The following is a 7,489-nucleotide window of genomic DNA, read 5'->3' as shown; positions in this document are numbered from 1 at the left end:
AGCAGGGATGTGATGTTGAGGCTCTATAAGGCACTGGTAAGACCTCACTTGGAGTACTGTGGGCAGTTTTGGTCTCCTTATTTAAGAAAGGATGTGCTGATATTGGAGAGGGTACAGAGAAGATTCACTAGAATGATTCCGGGAATGAGGGGGTTAACATATGAGGAACGTTTGTCCGCTCTTGGACTGTATTCCTTGGAGTTTTGAAGAATGAGGGGAGACCTTATAGAAACATTTCGAATGTTGAAAGGCATGGACAGAGTGGATGTGGCAAAGTTGTTTCCCATGATGGGGGAGTCTACTACGAGAGGGCATGACTTAAGGATTGAAGGGCGCCCATTCAGAACAGAAATGCGAAGAAATTTTTTTAGCCAGAGGGTGGTGAATCTATGGAATTTGTTGCCACGGGCAGCAGTAGAAGCCAAGTCATTGGGTGTATTTAAGGCAGAGATTGATAGGTATCTGAGTAGGCAGGGCATCAAAGGTTATGGTGAGAAGGCAGGGGAGTGGGACTAAATGGGAGAATGGATCAGCTCATGATAAAATGGCAGAGCAGACGCGATAGGCCAAATGGCCGACTTCTGCTCCTTTGTCTTATGGTCTTATGGTCTATTCAGGTCACCTGAAACCAGAGAATACAGTATTATTGTTGTCAGCCTGTAGACTATTCTGGTCACCTGAAACTGGAGAATACAGTATTATAGCTGTCAGGCTGCAGACTGTTCCAGTGACATGAAACTGGAGAATGCAGTATTATTGCTGTCAAGCTGTAGACTATTAGGGTCACCTGAAACTGGAGAATACAGTATTATTGCTGTCAGGCTGCAGACTGTTACGGTGACATGAAACTGGAGAATACAATATTATTGCTGTCAGACTGGAGACTATTCGGGTCACCTGAAACTGGAGAAGACTGGCAGGATGCAGACTATTCGGGTGGAATATGAGGTTCTGCTTCTTCAGTCTGCATCCGACTTAAAGTAGGCAGGATAAACCGGACCAGGATTTCTCAGCTGGGGTTCTGCGAGAGATTGTGATTTTAAAAAAATAAACATCATTTTGTTTTTACTTTGCACGATGTGCTAGCGCCTGTAGTGGTGGGCTGTGACCGAGCAGCCCCATGGCAATCTTGGTCGTGGTCTCTCAGCCAGTTTGGCAGTGCACAGTGGGACTGTGTTTGAGTCCTCTCCCTCCTGAATTACCTCCCCAAACCTCCCCTTACTGACTGACTTATGGAATCGAAGTGTAGGAGAAAATTGGAGGTAAATCTTCATTCTATAGATGGTCCACTGTGTGATTTTTGAAGAGGAGGTGTAAGATGAAAGTGGAGGATTCTAGGCCTAGGCCTAGGCCTATGGACAATTCTGATGAGGTTAATGATGAAGAATTACAATCTTCTGAGTCATTTCACTGCACTAGTGCAACAATGGACACAAAAAATCCGTATTTACAACAAAAGCTACTTACCAATGGGTTTTACATAGACTGGTGATCCAGGTTGTAAAAGGACTCAAGAAGCGAGTTACTTAGTAACAGAACTTATTGCCCAGAAAAGGAAAAGTCACACAGTTGGTGAGAACATAAAGATGCCAGCATGTAAGATTATAGTGGCTGAAAGACTAGGACAAAATGCAGTATGAGAAATTGAAAAGGGTTCACTCTCAAACAAGACGATAAGTTGACATATTGATGACATGTCACATGATGCATAAGATGTCTTGTGTGAGAAACTGAGAAACAACAGCTTCTCTATCCAGGTTGACGAGTCAACAAATTTCACCAATAAATGTCATGTTGTAGCATTTGTAAGATTTGTAAATGATGGTGAAATTCAAGAAAACTTTTTTTCTGTTGTAAAGAGCTGCCCAAAGCAAGTAAAGGCCATGATACGTTTAATGTTTTGCCATCATATCTGGAAACAAAAAGTCTGACTTGGAGGAACTGTATTGACATCTGTATTGATGGTGCCCAATCAATGGTTAGCTCGATGAGAGGTTTTGTTTCTCTTGTTAAAAAAAAAGAAAATCCTGACATTGTCACAACATACTGCTTTCTTCACAGAGAGGAGCTGATGTCAAAAACTCTTGGAGATGAAATGAAAAACGTTCGGAATGATGCTACAGAAATGGTTAACTTTTTAAACAAAGACCAGTTTACTCAAGAATGTTTGAAAAAATGCGTAGAAACCCAGACAAAGAACACACCAACCTCTTGCTACATATGGAAATCTGATGGTTTAGCAGAGGAAGTATTCTCAACGGGGTGTCTGAGCTGAAGGGTGAATTGCAGGAGAGACATTCACAAAAGTTATAGGCCAGATCTTGCTGAGTGCATTGAAGATGAAGAATGGCTGCAGAAATTAGCCTACTTAATAGTTATTTTTCATCATATGAACTAGTTGAACAAGTTTTTACAAGGGCCTGGAGAAAATATTTTGACTACAGGTGACAAGATTCTTGAATTTAAAAGGAAATTGAATCTTTGAAAAAATATGTTGCAAAAGCAAATCTTGAAATGTTTCCACTGCTGCTTGGGTTTGAGAATGAGGAAAGATATCAGAAAGTTTCAAGTCTTATTGGAAACCACCTGGAAGAACTGCAGAAAAATTTGAACAATATTTTTCTTCCCTTTGAACACAAGTGTATGACTGGGTGAGGAACCTTTCTCTGAATCTTCTGCTCAGCTTGAGAACTTCTCTTTGAGAAAATAGGAAGAACTTTGTGAGATGCAGTCTGATCAGGCACTCAAGTTGATATTTACTGATCTGCCCCTAGACAATTTTTGAATTTCTGAGAAAGAAGAGTATCCTGCCATTCATAGGAAAGCAATGAACATTTTGCTGCAGTTTTCAACTTCTTGACAAACATCAAGAGCAAGGATAGAAATCGCCTCATTTCAATTGAAAGTGAAGTCCGTGTGTACTTGAATTGAGTATTTGTGCAGCAAAAAACAAGCTCAGGTTTCACATCCTAAGCCTGGATTTGAGTCTGATGATGTTACTAAATAAGAAAATGTTTTTTTCAAAATCCTGCATAAAATTGTGTCTTAGGCTATATTTTTATTTATATTGCTTTGGCTTATGGTTTTCAGTAACTTCACTATTTAACATGGTCAATAAATTTTCATGTCGTAAATAGCATTAATTAAAATCAATTTATAGCCTTTATTTAAAAGAAATCTACTGAGCCTACCTTTAGAAAATTAAATCTCATTTTGGCTTAAGCCAGTTATTTAACAGAAGTTTATGTTTGCCTTAGAGTTTTTAAAATTTATAAAAGGGTAAGAAAGTGACTAATTTCAAAAAAAGTAAGCTAAACATAACTACCTGTGCTTTTTTCAAGAAAGGCTGGCTAAAAATTCATTCTCTACTTGACAATTATTTTTGGATTATTATATCTACAAATTATTGATCACGCTAATGTATTGTGAGCTGTAGATATAATAATTTTTACACAGGGGTTCCCTGAGACCTGAAAATTATTCCAAGGGTTCCTCTAGGGCAAAAAGGTTGAGAAAGGCTGAGAAAGACTTTGTCTTTCAATTGTTTTCTATCAGACAATCACAAAGGGCTGGGACATCTGCCATAGTGGTGTTGACCAAAGCAGAGTCAATTCTGATAGCATGTGGCATATGACTTCACTGGTTACTTTATGGGTTAAGCAGAAATAAGTCATAGAGAGATACAGTTAGGAAACCATTTGATCATTGGACCAATGGACCTTCAGGCATTTGAGCCTGTGCCCACTATCAGCCACCCATTTACACTAATCCTATTTTAGCCCACATACCCATCAAATTCCCCAGATTCACCACTCACCAATCTTCAGCAGCCAATAAACATTCCAACCTCTGCATCTTTGGGATGTGAGAGGAAACTCAGGCATTCGGAGGACACATATGTAGTGTGATTAAAGCTAATTTTTATCTTTATCAGTCCAAGACTGGAAAGACAAAAATGATACTAGTAATGAAATGCTTAACATATGAGGGGTATTTGATAGCTCTGGATGTGCACTCAGCAGAGTTCTGAGGGATGACCGGGATCTCAATGAAAGCTGACAAATGCTGAAAGGTGTGGGTGGAGTTGATGTGTTAAGTCTAGGATGCAAGGACACATTCTCAGAATGAAGGGATGACCCTTTGGAACTAAGATAAGGAGGAATTTCTTCAGAGGATGGTGTATCCTTGGAATGGGTCACTACAAAGAACTGTAGAGGCTAAGTATCTGGGTGTATTGAAGGCATAGATTGTTAGGTTCTTGCTTAATATGGGAGTTAAGGGATACATGGAGAAGGCAGGACAATGGAACTAAAAATAAAACAGCAAAGACTGAATAGTGGAGCAGGCTAAATTCAGATTAATTCTGCTCCTATACATACGTATGACCTTACAGATGTCACAGGGAGAAGATAGCTCCATGCAGACAAGACCAGAAGTCAAGAACAAATGAGAGTCTTTGACACTGTGAGTGTGCTTTCAAATAAGGATATGATAAATGAGTAGAAGTGGACATTACAGCCACTTGAGAGGGCTCTTCCTTTTAACGTTTGATTTTTTGAGTTTCACCACTGGTTTAATTTACGCAGCTCTCCAAAGCCTGTTCAATTGAATACACATGAAAATAATGTTACAATGTGCAATTAATAGTCTCTGTTAGATCTCCTGATGCAAGTATACCCATGGGATGACATTACACAGCCCAATCTGTCATTAAAAAAACCTTCTCTCTTCCAGTGACTCTGTCTACACTTCTCACTGCAGAAAACCTACCTTTCTCATTTATGTAAAAACTGGCCAACGCTGCTGGAAGCGTACCAACCTGCAGCACTAACTCAGTTTATTTTTCTCTTTCCAAAGCTACTGCCTGACCTCCTCAATATTTCCATGCTTTCTAGCTTTTACTTCAGTGCAAGGGCAGTTTGGGACTGCTCTTACTGACGTGTCTCAGACCAGAGGGCATAGGTTTAAAGGTAAGGTTTCTGGGTCACTTGGGGATTCCAGAGAATCATTGCAATCTGAAACATTCTCTGTGTGTGGTGTGGGCAGGTACTCTTAGAAAGTTTAAGAAGCACCTGGACAAACACCAAGGTATCATGAAAGGACCAAGGAGCAGTATGGCTCTGGATAGGCCATTCAGCCCATAATGCCATGCTGATCTTAATGTCCATTTATACTAAATGTTATCTCTCCTGTCCATCATCCATATCCCATCAGCTGGTAAATGTGATTAGACCAGGTATGTGTGTGATACTCAGCATGGTCTTGATGGGCTGATATGGCTCACTGACTCTCTGGTAATATGATTCAAGCTCTTCTGAGGCATGTAACAGCTAAGACTTTCATGGAAGAAGTTATAAACAATTTTTAATTTGGAAGTCTCGTCTATGTTAGAATTAATTCACTTCTTTAAAACATGATTATTTTATTTTACTCAATAACGAAAGCACCACTCCATAAAAAAGCAAATATTAAATGGCTTTGAAACGTTTTAGTAATCACATTGGACACTGTTTTAGCTTCTGATTAAAATTAATCTTTATTTTTACACAAAGTAATATGCTAAATTACTTTATGCATTTTGCACATTCATTAAAAGATGGCAGAAGAGATTAGTTTAACTGATTATTTAGTTGACAAATGGGTAATGAGATATTGTCTCCATGATCTTTTCTGCAGTGCAGCCTGAGTTGTAACCTCCCTCTGGCTGGAGTCTGACAAAGCGGCTGCCAACTGTCACCATGCTATAGCAAAGACATCACCAAGCTGGAAAGAATGCAAAGAAGATTTATGAAAATTCTGCCAGGTACAGAGGGCTGGAGTTACAGGGAGAGGTTGTTCAGGCTAGCTCATTATTCTCTGCTATGTAGGAGAGTGAGGGTTGACTTTAGAGAAATGTTGAAAATTAAAGCACCAATAAGCTAGATGGTAGCTAGAAGGTAAGGGAGTCCAAAACTAGGGGCTGTGGATTTAGGGCAAGAGAAGGAAAGATTTCAAAGGGATCTTAGGGTCAACTTTTTCACTCAGAGGGTAGTGAATGTATGGAATGAACTGCCAGAGGAAGTGGTTGAGGCAAGTATAATAATATCATTTAAGAAAGACTTGGATAGACACATGAGGGGTGGGGGCTTGAGTTAGATGCAAGAAAATGGGACTAGCTGGACAGACAACTTTGTCAGCTTGGACTGGTTGGGTCAAAGGGCCTGTAACTATGTTATATTAGTCTATGACTGAGTCTAATTCACCTTATGGTGTGTGTAACTCTCGCTTCGGCTAGTGGATTAATACAGGGCGTGATAGCCCCCGGCCTGGCCAAACTTAAGAAATCTCGTTTGGGTGGATGCTGCGCGATGTGTCCCTTGTTACAAATTAGTACCCCAAAGTAACAAACAGTACACAATATGTGATTAAACTATAGGCTTTATAATTCTTACTTTGGCTATATGGTTAGTAAAGAAACAAAAAAAAAGGGAAAAAAAGGCCCAATCTTATTAAACAGTCTGTGTGCAATGTTGGAGCTCACTGATAAGCCGATCGTCCACCATCCACTTCCTCCGATCATCGCTGCCTTTCGGACCCTCGCTCCAAGTCCACCCCATCCGGCGGTCTACGAACTCTCCCCATTCGAGTCTTCTCTCCTCGTCTCTCCCTGGCAAAAGACCGCGAAAATCTCTCTTCCAGCTCACAAGAAAGAGCAACAGCATTCCAAACCCCATAATCTCTAGTCATAACCCAAACATTGCTGCTACAGAGAAACCATTACATTATCAGTGAAACCTTACAGCATGTTACACAGCAGTGAAACCCTACAGCATGTTACATATGGAATAAGTCACCATTGCAATCTTCAAAATGCTGGAGGAACTCAACAGGTCAGGCAGTTTCTATGGAGGGAAATGGACAGTCAATGTTTCAGGTCACAACACTTCATCTGCACTCTTCCTCTCCAAACACAGGATCTTAACCTTGAAATGTCGACTGTCCAATCCCCTTCACAGATGCTGTCTGACCTGTGAACTCCTCCAGCATCTTGAGTCTTGCTCCAGATTCCAACATCTACATTCTCTTGTGCCTCTGCTTACCGTGAGGAGACTGGAGACTGGAGGATGTAGATGCTTGACTGAAGGCAGTTTCTCAGTCACTGCAATGCATCGATCCTTACAGGTTAGACAGTGAATTCATTAACAGAGAGCCCAGCCCAAACAACAGGCAGCTCATTGACAGAGGCCGGAGTCCTTGTCGAAGGTAGTTGATTCTGCACACATGGGAGCTTAAGCCCCATTCGTGCTGAGCTTGGCAAGGTTCTGCAACAAACAAATCATGCAGTGCAGAATTAAGCAACAAGAAAAGCCTTCCCGGAACTTCCTCACATTTATTATGTAACTGTTTCCTTTTTACTTCAAGAGACTCCCTCATCACTGAAAAGGGTTGCATCACTTTTTAATGCACTGTCTTATTACTGCAAACCCTTATAAGTTATAGACCAGTGGCA

At 40.5% G+C, this 7,489-nt stretch overlaps 1 long non-coding RNA gene across 1 annotated transcript; it reads right to left on the bottom strand.

Annotated features, from left to right (window-relative positions):
- Window positions 1-5,731: 5,731 nt before the first annotated feature.
- Window positions 5,732-7,242, bottom strand: LOC140197791 (uncharacterized). The gene is made up of 3 exons (XR_011886026.1): window positions 7,080-7,242; window positions 6,521-6,646; window positions 5,732-5,763 (listed from the first exon to the last, which is right to left on the bottom strand). It is a non-coding gene; the product is annotated as an uncharacterized lncRNA (long non-coding RNA).
- Window positions 7,243-7,489: the final 247 nt, after the last annotated feature.

Source organism: Mobula birostris, chromosome 1 (genome assembly GCF_030028105.1).
Source record: "Mobula birostris isolate sMobBir1 chromosome 1, sMobBir1.hap1, whole genome shotgun sequence".
Taxonomy (NCBI): Eukaryota; Metazoa; Chordata; class Chondrichthyes; order Myliobatiformes; family Myliobatidae; genus Mobula; species Mobula birostris.
This window is presented reverse-complemented; position numbering and strand designations above follow the sequence as displayed.